Genomic DNA, 19,764 nt, shown 5'->3' with positions numbered 1-19,764 from the left:
TGGATGTATGTGTTTGTTTATGTGTTTGTTGCAACGTCTGTCTCCCTAAAATGTGTAAAATCAAGCTGTAACCCAACCACCTTGGGCAATTCTCCAAACCTCCTGGGACCGTGTCACGGGCCACGGTCCTTAACCTTGGCACAATAAATGTCAATATTGATAAGACCTGTCTCACATAGTTTTTGATTTACAGTTTGCAGATGGTTGCCTTCTCCCTACATCTTGATAGGATTATCCCTCTGTGTGTGTCTGTGTCCCAATATCTTTTTTTTTTTTTTTTTTTTTGAGACAGAGTTTCACTCTTGTTGCCCAGGCTGGAGTGCAATGGCACGATCTCAGCTCACTGCACCCTCCACCTCCCGGGTTCAAGCAATTCTCCTGCCTCAGCCTCTCGAGTAGCTGGGGTTACAGGTGCGCACCACCACGCCTGGCAAATTTTTGTATTTTTAGTAGAGACGGGGTTTCACCATGTTGGCCAGGATGGTCTCAATCTCTTGACCTCGTGATCCACCCGCCTCGGCCTCCCAAAGTGCTGGAATTACATGCGTGAGCCACCGCACCCAGCCGTTTTTTTTTTTTTCAAGAGAGAATCTCGCTCTGTTGCTCAGGCTGATGTACATTGGCACAATCTCGGCTCATTGCAACCTCCGCCTCCCCAGTTCAAGCAATTCTCCTGCCTCAGCCTTCTGAGTAGCTGGGATTACAGGCACCTGCCACCATGCCGGGTTAATTTTTGTATTTTTAGTAGAGACAGGGTTTTGCCATATTGGCCAGGCTTGTCTTGAACTCCTGACGTGAGCCACAGCACCCATTCCCAATGTCCTCTTACAAGAACGTCAGTCCTATTTGATCAGGGCCCACCTTAATAACCTCATTTTACCTTAATTACCTCTTTACATACCCTATCTCCAAATACAGCCACATTCTGAGGCCCTGGGGTTAGGGCTTCAACCTAGGAATTTTAAAGGGGACACAGTTTAGCCCATAAAAAAAGAGGATCGGCCAGGCACGATGGCTCACGCCTGTAATCTCAGCACTTTGGGAGGCTGAGACGGGCAGATCACAAGGTCAGGAGTTCGAAACCAGCCTGACCAACATGGGGAAACCCCAACATTACTAAAAATACAAAATTAGCCATGCATGGTGGTGGACACCTGTAGTCCCAGCTACTCAGGAGGCTGAGGCAGGAGAATCAGATGAACCTGGGAGGCAGAGATTGCAGTGAGCTGAGATTGTCCCATTGCACTCCAGCCTGGGAGGTGGAGTGAGACTCCATCTCAAAAAAAAAAAAAAAAAAACAAAAAAAGAGGCTCACTCTCCTTTATCATCAAGTCGCCTGAATCACTGAGGAATCCCTGGCCACACCCTTTGGAACTCACCCACAGACTCCTGAACTGGATTCTCCTGGGCAGGCCTGGGACTCCGCATTGGAACATCTCTCTCTAGAGGGTGATTCTCCTGGAATTAACCCAGCCCCAGCCTGAGGACCACTGCTGCAGAAGCTTGCACCCTCCACCCACAGGGGCCAGGCTGGCACTCGGGGCCCACAGATTCTGATGTCTTCCCGGACTTTCACCCACAGTGCAGAAAATCGCTGAGTGCCAAGGTTCATTGCTACCACTGCACCTGCCGTGATTGGCGCTGATGCTTAGAGAGGAGGATATGCTTCTCCTTGTCCTTTTGTGTGCTCAGTCGGGGGTACAGAGGCAGTTGGAAGCTCATGGCCTCCCACTGGAGGGAAACTCTGATGATTTCACCCTGTCCTTCTTCCCTGAGTCCTCCCATCCCCTCCCGGAATCCAGGCACCCACAGGTCGTCTGTGACTCTCCCAGTCACCCCGCAAACCCACGGGGACCCCTTATTCTCTCTCCTTGGGTGGTGTATCAGACATGGAAACAGAGCCAATAAGATGGAGAAAGCCAATAGGAAGTAGATAGGATTTTTTTTTTTTTTTTTTTTTGAGATGGAGTCTCACTCTGTCGCCCAGGCTGGAGTGCAGTGGTGCGATCTCGGCTCACTGTAGCCTCTGCCTCCCATGTCCAAATGATTCTCCCACCTCAGCCTCCCGAGTAGCTGGGACTACAGGCGCCCACCACCACACCTGGATAATTTTTTTTTATTTTTAATAGAGACGGGGTTTCCACCATGTTGGCCAGGCTGGTCTCGAACTCCTGACCTTGTGATCTGCCCTCCTTGGCCTCCCAAAGTGCTGGGATTATAGGTGTGAGCCACTGCGCCCAGCCTGGAGGTACATATTTTATACATACATATAGACAGACATGTAAACACACATGTAGATAGGTTACAGAGAGATTTTAAGAAATTGGCTACTGATTTTATATATACATATAGATATTACATATATATATACACACACACATACACACACAAAGAGAAATGTTAAGGAATTGTCTATCTAGAAGAAATTGTCTATATAGGAGATACATATTGTCTTTAATCACACTTATATAGACACAGGTAGATAGATGATAGATAGATACATAGATAGATAATATATATAGAGAGAGACAAAGATTTTAAGGAATTGTCTATGTAGGAGGTATATGTTGGTTTTTTACATACATATAGATATATAATGTCTATGTAGCTATATATCTATATATAAATATACACAAAGACAGAGATGTTAAGAAATTCTCAATATTAGGATATACATATTGGCTTTATCCATACATATCTACATAGAGATATATAGTAGCTACATATCTATATCTAGGCCTGGCACAGTGTCTCACGCCTGTCATCCCAGCATTTTGGGAGGCTGAGGCGGGCAGATCACCTGAGGTCAGGAGTTTGAGACCAGCCTGGCCAATATGGTGAAACCCCATCTCTACTAAAAATACAAAAAATTAGCTGAGCATGGTAGTGGGCGCCTGTAGTCCCAGCTACTCAGGAGGCAGTGGCAGGAGAATTGCTTGAACCCGGGAGGTGGAGGTTGCAGTGAGCCAAGATCACACCATTGCACTCCAGCCTGGGCGACAGAGCAAGACTCCATCTCAAAAAAAAAGACGGGGGGCAGAGAGAGAGAGAGGCAAACAGATTTTAAGGAATTGTCTATGTAGGAGGTATATGTTGGTTTTTTACATGCATATATATATAATATATACACACACACAATGTCTATATATCTATATATAAATATACACACAGAGAGACATATATAATATCTACATATAAATATACAGAGAGAGAGATGTTAAGGAATTATCAATATAGGCGTTACATATTGGCTTTGTCCATACATATCAATATATAGCTATATAATAACTATATATCTCTATCTAGGCCGAGCACGGTGGCTCACACCTGTAATCCCAACACTTTGGGAGGCCAAGGCGGGCAGATCTCCTAAGGTCAGGAGTTCAAGTCCAGCCTGTCCAACATGGTGAAACCACGCCTCTAGTAAAAATGCAAAAAATTAGCCAGGTGTATTGGCGGGCACCTGTAACACCAGCTACTTGGGAGGCTGAGGCAGGAGGATCACTTGAACCCGGGAGGTGGAGGTTGCAGTGAGCCAAGATCACACCATTGCATTCCAGCCTGGGTGACAGAGCAAGACTCGGTCTCAAAAAAGAGAGAGAGAGAGAGAGAGGCAAAGAGATTTTAAGGAATTGTCTATGTAGGAGGTATATGTTGGTTTAACACACGTATAGATATATAATGTCTATATATCTATATATAGGTATACACAGAGAGATGTTAAGGAATTGTCAATATAGAAGATACCTATTGGCTTTATCCACACAGATCTATATATAGATATATCTATATATATACATACAGAGAGAAAGAAAAGATTTTAAGGATTTGTCTATATAGTAGCTACACATTGGCTTTATTCATGCATAGCTATATGTAGACATACAATATCTCTATATCTATGTCTATATAAATCTATATACACAGAGAGAGACTTTAAGAAATTAACTCTGAAAGAAGTATATGTTGGTTTTATACATACATGTAGATATTTGAGGGAGAGACATTTTAAGGAATTGGCTAAGTAGGAGGTATATATTGTTTTTATACAGACATCCATAGGTTTTGAGAGAAAGGGAAAGAAATTTGAAGGAATTGTCTAAGTAGGAGGCATATGTTGGCTTCATACAAACATATATTGATATTTGAGAGAGAGAGAGAGTTTTTAAGGAATTGGCTAAGTAGGAGGTTTATGTTGGTTTTATACATGCATATATAGGTATTTCAGAAAGAGAGATTTTAAGGAATTGGCTATGACGGAGGTATATGTTGGTTTTATGCAAGCATATAGATATTTGAGAGAGATTTTTAAGGAATTGTCTAAGTAGGAGGTATATGTTGGTTTCATACATACATATGTTGATATTTGAGAGAGATTTTAAGAAATTGGCTAAGGCCGGGCGTGGTGGCTCATGCCTGTAATCCCAGCACTTTGGGAGGCTGAGGCAGGCAGATCACCTGAGGTCAGGAGTTTGAGACCAGCCTGGCCAACATGGGCAAACCCTGTCTCTACTAAAAATACAAAAATTAGTCAGGTGTGGTGGTGGGCACCTGTAATTCCAGCTGCTCGGGAGGCTGAAGCAGGAGAATTGCATGAACCTGGGAGGTGGAGCTTGCAGTGAGCCGAGATCGTGCCATAGCACTCCAGCCTGGGCAACAGAGCAAGTCTCTGTCTCAAAAAGAAAGAAAGAAAGAAAGAAATTGGCTAAGTAGGAGGTTTTTGTTGATTTTATGCATGCATATATAGATATTTGAGTGAGAGATTTTAAGGAATTGTCTAAGTAGGAGGTATATGTTGGTTTTACACATACATATATAAATATCTAAGAAAGAGAGATTTTAAGGAATTGGCTATGAAGGAGGTGTATGCTGGTTTTATGTGTGTATATAGATATTTGAGAGAGAGAGATTTTAAGGAATTGGCTATGAAGGAGGTGTATGTTGGTTTTATGCATGTGTATATAGATATCTAAGAAAGGAAGATTTTAAGGAATTGGCTCAATGATTCTGGAGGGGAAACACTAAATTCTTCAGGTAGACCAGCAGGCTGCAGACCTCGGGAAGAGTTAATGCTGCAGCTGGAACCTGAATCCCGGGAGGCAGCATCCTTTTGTCCTGGAAAACATTTGGTCTTTGCTCTTAAGACCTCTTCAACTGATCGGACGAGGCCCACCCTCATTGTGTGTGGTCACCTGATTCATTCAAACTCTGAACAAAATGTTCATCTCATCTGAAAGATAGCTTCACAGCACCATGTAGCCCAGTATCTGAGCACACACCAGGTACTGTGGGCACCAAATTCACCGTTTCGTGCAGCTCACTCTTCAAGACGCCTTGTGTGGCTGGCGCCTCACCACCGCCTCCTGGTGTTCATTGAGAATATTACACTCAGAATGCACCTCTCCTCTTCATACTTTTGTGGGGTTTTTTGTTTTTTTTGTTTTTAGTTTTTGTTGTTGTTTTGGTTTGGTTTTTTGTTTGTTTTCTGAGAAGGAGTCTCACTCTGTCGCCCAGGCTGGAGTGCAGTGGCGTAATCTCAGCTCACTGCAACCTCCGCCTCCCAGGTTCAAGAGATTCTCCTGCCTCAGCCTCCTGAGTAGCTGGGATTACAGGTTCGCACCACCACGCTCAGATAATTTTTGCATTTTTAGTAGAGACAGGGTTTCATCAGGTTAGCCAGGCTGGTCTTGAACTCCTGACCTCGTGAGCTGCCTGCCTCGGCCTCCCAAACTGCTGGGATTACAGGTGTCAGCCACCATGCCCAACCCCTTTCATATCTTTTCAAAGCATTTGCAAGTCCCCAGTAGAGCTGAATCTCATCTCAGCCTGAGCTCAAACCCTGGAATGGAGTCTGTGAATTCCCTTTGGACACAAAGTGAGGGGAGAGGTGAGGCAATTCTGCAGTAGGCAGGATTCTACTAAGAAGTATTCTTATGAAAGGCCAGGCATGGAGGCTCACGCCTGTCATCCCAGCACTTTGGGAGGCCGAGGTGGGCGGATTACTTGAGGTCAGGAGTTTGAGACCAGCCTGGCCAACATGGCGAAACCCTGTCTCTACTAAAAATACAAAAAATAAGCTGGACGTGATGGTGCACGCCTGTAACCCCAGCTACTTGGGAGGCTGAGGCAGGAGAATCACTTGAACCCGGGAGGCAGAGGTTGCAGTGAGCTTAGATGGTGCCAATGCACTCCAGCCTGGGCAACACAGCAAGACTCCATCACACACACCCACACACACCACACTGGGCGACAGAGCGAGACTCCATCACACACACAAAGACACACACAGACACACACACAAAAGAATTGTTTTTATGAAAGTTAGGACTCAGGGCCAGCATGCTGGCTCACACCTGCAATCTCAGCACTTTGGGAGGCCGAGGTGGGAGGCTCACTTGAAGGCCAGAAGTTTGAGACCAGCCTGAGCAACATACTGACATGCTGTCTATAAAGAAATTATTTTATTTATTTTATTGAAATTTCATTTCAGACAGGGTCTTGCTCTGTCACCCAGGCTGGAGTGCAATGCCACAATCTTGGCTCAATGCAGCCTCGGTGTCCCGGACTCAGGTGATCCTCCCAGCTCAGCCTCTTGAGTAGCTTGGACCACAGGTGTACGCCACCACACCCAGCTAACTTTTGTGTTTCTTGTAGACATAGGTTTTTGCCATGTTGCCCAGGCTGGTCTCGAACTCTTGGGCTCAAGTGATCTTCCCACCGCAGCCTCCCAAAGTGCTGGGATTACAGGCATGAGCCACTGCACCCAGCCAAAAAAATTTTAAAACCACCTAGCCAAGCATGGTGGCACAGACCTATAATCCTAGCTACTCACATGGCTAGGGCAGGAGGATTGCCTGAGCCCAGGAGTTTGAGACTGCAGTCAGCTAGGATTACACCACTACACTCCAGCCAGGGCAACAGAGCAAGATCCTGTGTCTAAAATAAATAAATGAGTAAAAGTTAGACATCAGTGCTCGCAAGAAATTTAGCGTCTTCATTCATTCCTTTTCCCACAGTTATCAAATGTCTCCTCTGAGCTAGGGTCCACTGTAACGGGGCCCAGTACAATCACGACCAGTGTTCACAGAAATAAGAAGCTCTCAGCTTCCTTCTCTCCTGCCTCTTAATTTCTAAATCTCTTGCTCACACACATCTGTGTCACACGCGTCCGTGTGAAGAGAGTCCACCGACAGGCTTTGTGTGAACAACAAGGCTGTTGATTTCACCTGGGTGCAGCCGGGCTGAGTCCAAAAAAAAGAGTCAGCAAAGGGTGGCTGGATTATCATTAGTTCTTATAGGTTTGGGATAGGCGGTGGAGTTAGGAGCAATTTTTTATGGGCAACCTCCACCTCCCGAGTTCACTCCATTCTCCTGCCTCAGCCTCCCGAGTAGCTGGGACTACAGGTGCCCGCCACCACACTGGGCTAATTTTTTTGTATTTTTAGTAGAGATGGGGTTTCACCGTGTTAGCCAGGATGGTCTCGATCTCCTGAACTCGTGATCCACCCTCCTTGGCCTCCCAAAGTGCTGAGATTACAGGCGTGAGCCACCGCGCCCAGCCTACAAAATACCTTCTTAAAGGCGGGGGAGGATATTACAAAGTACCTTCCCAAGGGTGAGGAGGGTGTATCGTACAAAGTACATTCACGGGGAATATCAGAAAGTACATGATTGCAAGGGCAGGGAGGGCGTATTGTCATAAAATCAACTGATCAGTAAGGGTGGAGCAGGAACAGATCACAATGGTAGAACGTCATCTTTTGTGGTTCTTAGTTGCTCCAGGCCATCTAGATGTATATGTGCAGGTCGCAGGGGTTACGATGGTTTAGCTTGGGCTCTGAGGCCTGACAATCAGTCCACAAAGGAGCTGCCCAAGTGGCGTGGAAAACAACACATATGGAGATTTTAAAGAGCAGTGTCGGGTCTTCGGCTGTCCTAGACACCTGGGGACGCCTGAAAAGCTGGAAATGCACCGTTTGTAAGAAAAAGACTTTGAGAAGCAAATGCATCCCTAAGCAGTAACATGAAGTTGGAAGGGGATACACAGAGGAGTTTAGGGATGGAAGAAAGCTTAAAGTGGGTGAGAAGGGCCTGGCTCAGGGGCTCACACCTGTCATCCCAGCACTTTGGGAGGCTGAGGCGGGCGGATCACCTGAGGTCAGGAGTTCGAGACCAGCCTGGCCAACATGGTGAAACCCCATCTCTACTAAAAATACAAAAAAAAAAAAAAATAGCTGGACGTGGTGGCGGGCGCCTGCAGTCCCAGCTACTTGGGAGGCTGAGGTAGGAGAATTGCTTGAACCCAGAGGCGGAGGTTGCAGTGAGCCGAGATCACACCATTGCACTCCACACTGGGCAACAGAGTGAGACTCCATCTCAAAACAGAAACAAAAAAAAACAAATGGCTGAGAAGGAGCAGACACCCCTCTGAAGGTCCTGCCAACCCCCCACCTCCCAGGCATGGAAATAAAAACTGTGAGTTTCTTCAAGAGAGATTCTGGGCACCTAGCTAGCCCTGCAACCAGCCATTCAGGGAGTGAATGAATAACACAGTAAACAACCAAATAGTCACTTAAACAATAGCCACCCCTAGTAAGCCAGAGTCATAAGATGTTTGATTCCCCATAGAAATGAAAGAAAACATAATGATATATGTCTCTGAATTGTTTTTGTTTTTCTTTCCTCTTTGTTTGTTTGTGAGACGGAGTCTCGCTCTGTCGCCCAGGCTGGAGTGCAGTGGCACAATCTCAGCTCACTGCAATTTCCGCCTCCTGGGTTCACGCCATTCTTCTGCCTCAGCCTCCTGAGTAGCTGGGACTACAGGTGCCCACCATGATGCCTGGATAATTTTTTTGTATTTTTAGTAGAGACAGGGTTTCACCATGTTGGCTAGGCTGGTCTCCAACTCCTGACCTCGTGATCTGCCTGCCTCAGCCTCCGAAAGTGCTGGGATTACAAGCGTGAGCCACCACGCCCGGCCCCTCTTTGTTTTTTTGTTTTTGTTTTTGAGACAGAGTCTCGCTCTGTCACCCAGGCTGGAGGGCAGTGGCGCGATCTCAGCTCACTGCAACCTCTGCCTCCCGGGTTCACGCCATTCTCCTGCCTCAGCCTCCCGAGTAGCTGGGACTACAGGTGCCTGCCACCATGCCTGGCTAATTTGTTTGTATTTTTAGTAGAGACAGAGTTTCACCATGTTGGCCAGGCTGGTCTCGAACTCCTGACCTCGTGATCCGCCCGCCTCAGCCTCCCAAAGTGCTGGGATTACAGGCGTGAGCCACCGCGCCTGGCTATTTGTTTGTTTTTGAGATGGGGTCTCACTCTGTCACCCAGGCTGGAGTGCAGTGGTGCGATCTCAGCTCACTGCAACCTCTGCCTCCCGGTTGCCAGCGATTCTCCTGCCTCAACCTCCCAAGTAACTGGGATTACAGGCGCCAGCCACCACGCCCGGCTAATTTTTGTATTTTTAGTAGAGATGGGGTTTCATCATGTTGGCCAGGCTGGTCACAACCTCCTGACCTCAGGTGATCCGCCTGCCTCAGCCTCCCAAAGACAGCCTGTCTCAAAGACAGGTTATGCCTGTCTTAGCCTTTTCCTGCTCACAGGCGAGTGCCCAGAAAGCCTCATTAACTTTGCTGGAAATGAAATCATCTCTCTTAGCTTCAAAGAAAGAGGAGCCAGAGGGGGTGAAAAGTGAAGTCACTGGCGGCCCCAGGCTGCGGTGAATGAAATGTCAGGCTTCAGGTGTAAAACGGGCCCCTGCGGACATCAGAAACAGCCTTTCCACTCCTCAGCCTGCAAATGCTCAATTAGACAAAGGGAACCTTGTGGCAGCTTTCATCTTTCTCTCTAATGGTCATCGAACATCATGGCGTTTGATTTTAAAAGTCCAGGACCTGTCCGGGCGAGGTGGCTCACGCCTGTAATCCCAGCACTTTGGGGGGTCCAGGTGGGTGGATCACAAGGTCAGGAGTTCGAGACCAGCCTGGTCAACATGGTGAAACCCCATCTCTACTAAAAATACAAAAAAATTAGCTGGGCATGGTGGTGCATGCCTATAGTCCCAGCTACTCGGGAGGCTGAGGTGGGAGAACTGCTTGAATCTGGGAGGCAGAGGTTACAGTGAGCCGAGATCGCGCCACTGCACTCCAGCCTGGGTGACAGAGCGAGACTCCATCTCAAAAAAAAAAAAAAGTCCAGGACCTGACTTTCATCCCTGGAGATGTCTCAAGCAAGAAAAAAATCCTGTAATCCATACCAGCAAAAGCATGCCAATTCACCAGGCACAGAAATAATGAATTTCTCTAAATTATTATTATTATTATTATTATTTGAGATGGAGTTTCACTCTTGTTGCCTAGGCTGGAGTGCAATGGCGTGATCTCGGCTCACCCCAACCTCTACCTCCTGGGCTCAAGCGATTCTCCTGCCTCAGCCTCCTGAGTAGCTGGAATTACAGGTGCCCGCCACCACATCTGGCTAATTTTGTATTTTGAGTAGAGATGGGGTTTCTCCATGTTGGTCAGGCTGGTCTCGAACTGCTGACCTCAGGTGATCCACCTGCCTCGGCCTCCCAAAGTCCTGGGATTACAGGCATAAGCCACCGCGCCCAGCCGAATTTCTCTAAATTATAAAGTACAGAAGGCAGAAACCACTATGGACAGGTTTGTTCAAGAGTTCTCAGAGCTCTGCACTCGGCCCGGGAACATTTTAGAGAATGCTTGATAAACAGCAGGAATGATCAATTCATGATTCTATGAATGACATGACCCCATTTTCTTTCCTAATCAAGGCACTGTCTTGGGTTAGGTCCCCGTACTGGGTTAAAACATGCCCCCCCCTCACCCTACAAAAAAAAAAAATTCACATCTCCCCAGAACCTCAGAGTGTGTCCTTAATTTAAGTAGGGTCTTTCTACATGTGATATAGTTAAGGATGTTGAAATAGGATCATCTTGCATTTAACTTGGGTCCTAAATCCACTGACAGATGTCCTTGTAAGAGACAGAAGAGGAGACACAGACACAGAGGAGAAGGACATGTGGAGATGGAGGCAGAGACTGGAGTGATGCAGCCACAAGCCCAGGGACACCTGGAGCCCCCAGGAGCCGGAAGAGGCAGGAATGATCCTCCCCTAGAACCTCTGGAGGGAACCGGACACAATTGCAAAGACTTGAATGGTGATCCCCAAAAGATATGTCCATGTCCTAACCCCCAGAATCTGTAAACCGGACCTTATTTGAAAATAAGGTCATTGCAGATGTAATTAGTTAAGGATCTTGAGATGAGATCATCCTGGAGCAGGGTGGGCCGTAAATGCAATGGCAGGTGTCCTCCTAAGAAACAGAAGAGGAGACACAGACACAGAGGAGGAGGCCACATGGAAACAGAGGCAGAGATGGGAGTGATGCAGCCACAAGCCCAGGGATGCCTGGAGCCCCCAGGAGCTGGGAGAGGCAGAAAGGACCCTCCATTGCAGCTTCTGGAGAGAGCTGAATATAACTATAAGAGACTGAATGGTGTCCCCCAGAAGATGAGTCCGCATCTAAACATGAGCACCTGTAAATGGGACCATATTTGGAAATAGGAGTCTCTGCAGATGTAATTATATTAAGGATCTGGAGATGAGATCATCTTGCAGTAGGGTGGGCCCTAAATGCAATGACAGGTGTCCTTTTAACAGAAGAGGAGACACAGACACAGAGGAGAAGGCCACGTGGAGACGGAGGCAGAGACTGGAGTGATGCAGCCACAAGTCCAGGGACACCTGGAGCCCCCAGGAGCTGGGAGAGGCAGGAAGGATCCTCCCCTAGAGCCTCCACCGGGAGTGTGGCCCTGAGACAGCTGGATCTCAGACTCCTGGTCTACAGGACTGAGAGAGAATGAGTTTCTGTTGTTTCAAGCCACTAGTACATGTCAGTGAGACTTTATTTGAAAATGCGGTTTCTGCAGATATAATTAATTCAAAAGCTCGAGATGAGATCATACTGGAGAACAGTGGACCCTAACTCTAATGACCATGGTCCTCATAAAAGACACAAGAGGAGACACAGACACAGAGGAGAAGGCCACGTGGAGACGCAGGCAGAGACTGGAGTGATGTGGCCACAAGCCCAGGGACACTTGGAGCCCCCAGGAGCTGGGAGAAGCAGGAAGGATCCTCCCCTAGAGCCTCCAGAGGGAGCACGGCCCTAAGACACGTTGTTCTGAGACTTCTGGTCTCTAGGAGTGAGAGAGAATGAGTTTCTGTTGCCTTAAGCCCCTAGTACCTGTCAGTGATGCTTTATTTGGAAATAGGGTGTCTGCACACATAATTAATTCAAGGAGCTTGAGATGAGATCATCCTGTAGGACAGTGGACATAAATCTAATGACCACTTTCCTCACAAGAGACAGAAGAGGAGGCCGGGCGCAGTGGCTCACGCCTGTAATCCCAGCACTTTGGGAGGCCGACGCGGGCAGATCACGAGGTCAGGAGATCGAGACCATCCTGGCTAACACGATGAAACCCCGTCTCTACTAAAAATACAAAAAAATTAGCTGGGCGTGGTGGCGGGCGCCTGTAGTCCCAGCTACTCGGGAGGCTGAGGCAGGAGAATGGCGTGAACCCGGGAGGCGGAGCTTGCAGTGAGCCGAGATCGCGCCCCTGCACTCCAGCCTGGGCAACAGAGCAAGACTCCGCCTCAAAAAAAAAAAAAAAGAGACAGAAGAGGAGACACACAGAGGAGAAGGCGACGTGGAGACGGAAGCACAGACTGCAGTGATGCGGCCACAAGCCCAGGGACACCTGGAGCCCCCAGCAGCTGGGAGAGGCACGATGGACCTTCCTCTAGAGCTTTCAAAAGGGACTGGATGCAACTGAAGTGGATTGAACTATAGTCCAGCAAAAGCTACGTGGCAATGCTTCATGCACGGTCCCTCTCTGCATCTTGAAAGCCAGCCGCATAGCCTCTTCCAATCTCTCTGACTCTAACCATGCTACCTCCTCTTGTAAGAACCCTGTGAAGACACTGGGCCCACCCAAGCATGCAGGATCATGTCCTATCTCCAGATCCTTAGCTTCATCACACCTGCAACATTCATTTTGCCATGTGAGGTCACAGGTTCACAGGTACAGGGATCCAGGAATTAGGATGTGGCCATGATCATGAGTGTTATTTTCCCTATCCCCATACCCCAATCCGAGGGATGAACGATAGCTCTGAAGTCAGTGATTATCGCAAGATTACCACCTACCCTTGAAAACATGAAATGTATTGACTTTTAGAGGTTGCGAGGGACCATTCCCTCAAGTCCAAAGACACAAAGGGTCCTTGTCTTGACAAACCCCATCATCCTTGTGTTTTGGAGGGTTTTGTTTGTTTGTTTGTTTGTTTTATTGAGATGGAGTTTCGCTCTTGTTGCCCAGGCTGGAGTGCAGTGGCGCGATCTCGGCTTACTGCAACCTCCGCCTCCTGGGTTCCAGCGATTCTCCTGCCTCAGCCTCCCGAGTAGCTGGGATTATAGGCACCTGCCACCATGCCCGGTTAATTTTTGGATTTTTACTAGAGACGGGTTTCACCGTGTTGACCAGGCTGGTCTTGAATTCCTGACCTCAAGCAATCCACTCACATTGTCCTCCAAAAGTGCTGGGATTGCAGCTGTGAACCACCGTGCCCTGCCAGCTTTAATGTTAATAGCTGTATTTGTGATATTTGAATATGTGTTTTTGTTAACCTGACCTCCAATTCCCTAGAGCATTTTTTAAAAGCCTGCTTTATCAAATCTGAAGTTGTACGGAGAACGGTGATCTTTCTGGTACTTGCTGGAGATGTTGTATTTCTTTTTTTAATGTCTCTCAAACTGCCACATGAATGCACCACTTTAAAAGGATTGAATAGTCAAATGCTCATCAAAGCAAAACACAAATACTCCTTGACCTAAAAAGGCTTACGTCCTGATAAACCCATTGTAAGTTGAAAAGATCCTTGCTTGAAAAGGCATTTAATACAGCTAGCCTTCCAAACATCATCGCTTAGCCTGCCTTAAACACAGTACTCACATTTGTCTAAAGTTGAGCAAAATCACCTAACGCAAAGACTATTTTAGAATACAGTATTGACTGCCACATGTAATTTATTAAATACTGTGCATAGTATCAATTTTTTGTTTGTTTTGAGACAAAGCCTCTCTCTGTTGCCCAGGCTACATTGCAGTGGTGCAATCTCGGCTCACTGCAACCTCCACCTCCCGGGTTCAAGCGATTCTCCTGCCTCAGTCTCCCAAGTAGCTGGGATTACAGGTGCCCACCACCACACCCGGCTAATTTTTGTATTTTTAGTAGACACGGGGTTTCACCATTTTGGCCAGGCTGGTCTCGAACTCCTGACCTCAGGTGATCCGCCTGCCTTTTAAAAATTAAAAAAAAAAAAGAGAGAGAGAGTCTGTCTCTGGAGTGCAGTGGCTGGAGTGCAATGGCGTCATCTCAGCTCACTGCAACCTCCGCCTCCCAGATTCAAGTGATTCTGGTGCCTCAGCCTCCCGAGTAGCTGCGATGACAGGCACTTGCTACCACGCCCGGCTAATTTTTTTTGTATTTTTAGTAGAGACAGGGTTTCACTATGTTGGCCAAGCTGGTCTTGAACTCCTGACCTTAAGTGATCCACCCGCCTCGTCCTCCTAAAGAGTTGGAATTACTCTTTAGGTATGAGCCTAACTCTTTAGGCATGAGCCACCACACACAGCCTGAATAAAGTTTTGATAGCATTACTGATTACTGTTCTGAGTGACATTTATTGTTTTATATTTTTTTCTTCCCAGAGAGCTATTGTGTCCATATGAAAACAATTATTAAAGGATATAAAATTACAGCTAGACAGGTAGAATAAATTCTAGTGTTCTAAAGCCCTGTAGAATGATGATAGTTAACAATAATATATTCTACAGTTTCAAATAGTTGGAAGGAGGATATTAAATGTTCCCTACACAAAGAAATGATAGGCTGGGCATGGTAGCTCAAGCCTGTAATCACAGCGCTTTGGGAGGCCGAGGCAGGTGGATCACCTGAGGTCAGGAGTTCCAGACCAGCTTGGCCAACACGGCAAAACCCTGTCACTACTAAAAATATAAAAACTAGCTGGCTGTGGTGGCACATGCCTGTAATCCCAGCTACCTGGTAGGCTGAGGCAGGAGAATTGCTCGAACCCTGGATGTGGAGGTTGCAGTGAGCCAAGATCATGCCATTGCACTGCAGCCTGGATGAGAGAGCGAGACAAGAAAGAAAGAGCGAGAAAAAGAGAGAGAGACCAAAAGAGAGAAAGTGAGAGAGACAGAAAAAGAAAGAGAGAAAGAAAGGGGAGAGAGAGAGAGAGAGAACGGAAGGAAGGAAAGAAGGAAGGAAGGAAGGAAAGGCAGTTTGACATGATGGATGTGCTATCAATCATCTCATTATAGATTATATGGATCTGATCATTAATTATACATTGATCATTATACGCCATAAGGATCTGATCATTATACACTATATGGATAGAAACATCACTGTGTATCCCGTGAATATGTGCAATTTTTCTCAATTAAAAAGAATAAAATAAGGCCGGGTGCGGTGGCTCACGCCTGTAATCCCAGCACTTTTGGGAGGCCAGGCAGATCACGAGGTCAAGAGTTCGAGATCAGCCTGACCAACATGGTGAAACCCCGTCTCTACTAAAAAAAATATATATACAAAAAAAATTAGCTGGGTGTGGTTGCGCTTGCCTGTAATCCCAGCTACTCAGGAGGCTGAGGCAGGAGTATCGCTTAAACCTGGGAGGTGGAGGTTGCAGTGAGCCGAGATTGCACCACTGCAGTCCAGCCTGGGCGACAGAGCGAGACTCTGTCTCAAAAATAAATAAATAAATAAAAGAATAAAATAAAATTAAAATTTTTAAGAAGCACAGAATTTGTATAACTCATTCTGAGAAATAAAAGTCACTTATTCTTTTTTTAATCTAATAAATGGATATGAGGTCTTGCTATGTTGCCCAGGTTGGTCTCAAACTAATGGGCTCAAGTGATTCTCCCACCTCTGCCTCCCAGAGTGCTGGGATTACAGGCGTGAGCCACTGTATATGGCCTAAAAGTCACTTTTTTTTTTTTTTTTTTTTAATACGGAGTCTTGCTCTGTTGCCCAAGCTGGTGTGTAGTGGCCCTATCTCGGCTCACTGCAAGCTCCACCTCCCAGGCTCAAGTGATTCTCCTGCCTCAGCCTCCTGAGTAGCTGGGATTACAGGCACTCCCCACCACGCCAGGCTAATTTTTGTATTTTTATTATGCACAGGGTTTCACCATGTTGGCCAGGCTGGTCTCGAACTCCTGACCTCAGGTGATCCTCCCGCCTCGGCCTCCCAAAGTGCTGGGGTTACGGGCGTGAGCCACTGCGTACGGCCTAAAAGTCATCTATTTTTAAACAAAAGACAAAAGAACTATGTGACCGAAGAGAACAGCAGTAAATGACACAGAACTCACTCTGCTGTTTTCACAAACCCTCCATGCCCCGCATCTCACCGGATCCCCGGAAGCTGGCGGCCCCAAATGAATTTGTAAGCTTCCTTCCTGCCAATGCTTCGTGCAAGTGCACGCCGGGGCAAAGCCCATCGAGAAGTCGAACTGCCTCTGCCGCTTCCCCTCTAAGCGCTGTTGAAACTTGGCAGCAACGTGCCAGGGGGGACCCCTTCCCACTGTGCAGGCGCTGACGTGATTCACAGGGTCCGCCAGATTCGCACTCAACCCATCTCTGGGCTGTTGCGGGCCCTGTGTGATTGACAGCTGCCTGGCTCTATAGCGGGGTGACTTCAGCTAGACTTAGCCAATAGGGAGTAGGCGCAGGGGCTAGGGGGCGGGAAGAGAGAGAAGGCCCTGTGTAATTGACATCGGCCTGGCAGACAGACAGATGACATCACCTGGCTGGGTGACTCCAGTACGGATCAGCCAATGAGGAGCAGGTGCAGGCGCTAGGGGGCGGGAAGAGAGAGAGAGAGAGAAGGCCCTGTGTAATTGACATCTGCCTGGCTCTGATTGACATCACCCTGTCTGGGTGACTTCAGCTGGGCTCAGCCAATGGGGAGCAGGTGCAGGAGCTAGGGGGCGGGAAGAGAAGGCCCTGTGTAATTGACATCTGCCTGGCTCTGATTGATATCACCCTATCTGGGTGACTTCCGCTGGGCTCAGCCAATGGGGAGCAGGTGCAGGAGCTAGGGGGCGGGAAGAGAGAGAGAGAAGGCCATGTGTAATTGACAGCTGCCTGGCTCTGATTGACATCACCCTGGCTGGGTGACTTCATCAGGGCTCAGCCAATGGGGAGCAGGTGCAGGATCTAGGGGGCGGGAAGAGAGAGAGAGAAGGCCTTGTGTAATTGAAATCTGCCTGGCTCTGATTGACATCACCTGGCTGAGTGACTTCATCAGGGTTCAGCCAATGGGGAGCAGGTGCAGGCGCTAGGGGGCGGGAAGAGAGAGAGAGAAGGCCCTGTGTAATTGACATCTGCCTGGCTCTGATTGACATCACCTGGCTGGGTGACTTCATCAGGGTTCAGCCAATGGGGAGCAGGTGCAGGCGCTAGGGGGCGGGAAGAGAGAGAGAGAGAAGGCCCTGTGTAATTGACATCTGCCTGGCTCTGATTGACATCACCCTGGCTGGGTGACTTCAGCTGGGCTTAGCCAATGGGGAGCAGGTGCAGGGGCTAGGGGGCGGGAAGAGAGAGAAGGCGAAGAATGGATTCCTTCTCTACTTTTAGCCGTGGGCGTCAGGACTTGATAGAACAGCCCCTCCCTTACTCCTTGAGGTCTGGGATTTGCATCAGCATCCCTGGCGTTTTCTTCTTACTTGACCTGCCCCCCCTTTCTCAGTGACCGTCCTTTTCTCCAAGGCTCTGACGCCACAGAGCAAGAAGTCAATTCGCCGCCTGTACACTGACCTATGTAGGCAGATATTATTATTATTTTATTATATTATTATATTTTATTATTTTTATTTTTATTATTAGATTATATTTCATTTTACTTTATTTTATTTTACTTTATTTTACTTTTTTATCTTATTTTATTTTATTTTAGAGACAGAGCCTCGTTGTGTTGCCCAGGCTGTAGTGCACTGGTGCAATCTCGGCTCACTGCAACCCCCACCTCCCGGGTTCAAGCGATTCTCCTGACTCGGCCTCCTGAGTAGCGGGGATTACAGGCGTGCGCCACCAATCCTGGCTAATTCTTGTATTTTTCCGTAGAGATGGGGTTTCTCCATGTAGGCCAGTCTAGTCTCGAACTCCTGACCTCAAGCGATCCGCCCGCCTCGGCCTCCCAAAGTGCTAGGATGATAGGCTTAAGTGTCATTTTTTAAGAAGACTCCTTGTTCAAAGAAGTCTGCTGAGCAGTGAGTTTGTGCTAAAACAGCTTGCGAAGCTCCGAGAGGAGAATGTTCTCATTCCCGAACTCGTGTTGGGTCACAGGCCGCTGTTGGGAAGACAATGGCACCTGCCGCTCAGACCCATCGAGGCCGGACAGGGGTTTTAGCAAGGTCAGCCCCAAGCCGCTTCCCGTCTGTAAATGGAGTCTCGTGGTGCCCGAGGTTGGGGGTGACGAGGGCCAGATTCCCGGAGATCGTGCATTGGCTCCTGGGAGGTAGGAAGTTCTCTGGTGCCGTCCGGGTGCACACTGGGTGTGAGCACTAACCAGCGAGCCCCCTGGCCTGCAGAGACGGCCTTTCCTCCACCCTCAGGTCACCTGTGAGGAATGCACCTGTAGCCTGAGAAGCAAAGATGGCCCAGAGTACTGGACTCTCTCGGGGCAGGTTGTGCTTTTTCACACCTAGGACTCTGCCCTGCTGTTCCCTCCGCTACCACATCCACCCAGGGCTGAACGCACCAGGTTCTTTGCCACCAGGCCCCACCTGGGACCACACAGAGAGGGTCTGCCCGTGCCCCCTCCCCTCACACACACAAATCAGCATGTGCCTATACACATACGCACATGCACATACACACACACACATACAGATGCACACATACAGACATATACACACACATATGCAAATGCTCACATTCACATACACAAACATACACACAAATGCATACAGACACTAACAGGCATACACATTCATACATATCCATATCTACACACACAAATGCACACATGCACATATGCACAAACACACACACACAAATGCATACAGACACTAACAGGCATACACACTCATACATATCCATACCTACACACACAAATGCACACATGCACATATGCACAAACACACACACACAAATGCATACAGACACTAACAGGCATACACACTCATACATATCCATATTTACACACACAAATGCACACATGCACATATGCACAAACACACACAAATGCATACAGACACTAACAGGCATACACACTGATACATATCCATATCTACACACACAAATGCACACATGCACATATGCACAAACACACAAATGCATACAGACACAGGCATACACGCTCACCCATATCCATATATACACACATACATGCACATATGCACAAACACACACATGCATACAGTCACTAACAGGCATACACACTCATCCATATCCATATATACACACAAATTCATACATGCACATATGCACACATACACAATTGCGTACACACTAGCATGCATACACACACGCACACATACACACATGCACACCCAAATATACACATGCACACATACCCACAAACGCATACAGACACAGGCATACACATACATATCCATATTTACACACACACAAATATACACATGCACAAACA

The sequence above is a fragment of the Pongo pygmaeus genome, chromosome X, assembly GCF_028885625.2.
Source record: "Pongo pygmaeus isolate AG05252 chromosome X, NHGRI_mPonPyg2-v2.0_pri, whole genome shotgun sequence".
In the NCBI taxonomy this organism is placed as follows: domain Eukaryota; kingdom Metazoa; phylum Chordata; class Mammalia; order Primates; family Hominidae; genus Pongo; species Pongo pygmaeus.
Note: the sequence above shows the minus strand (reverse complement) of the source record.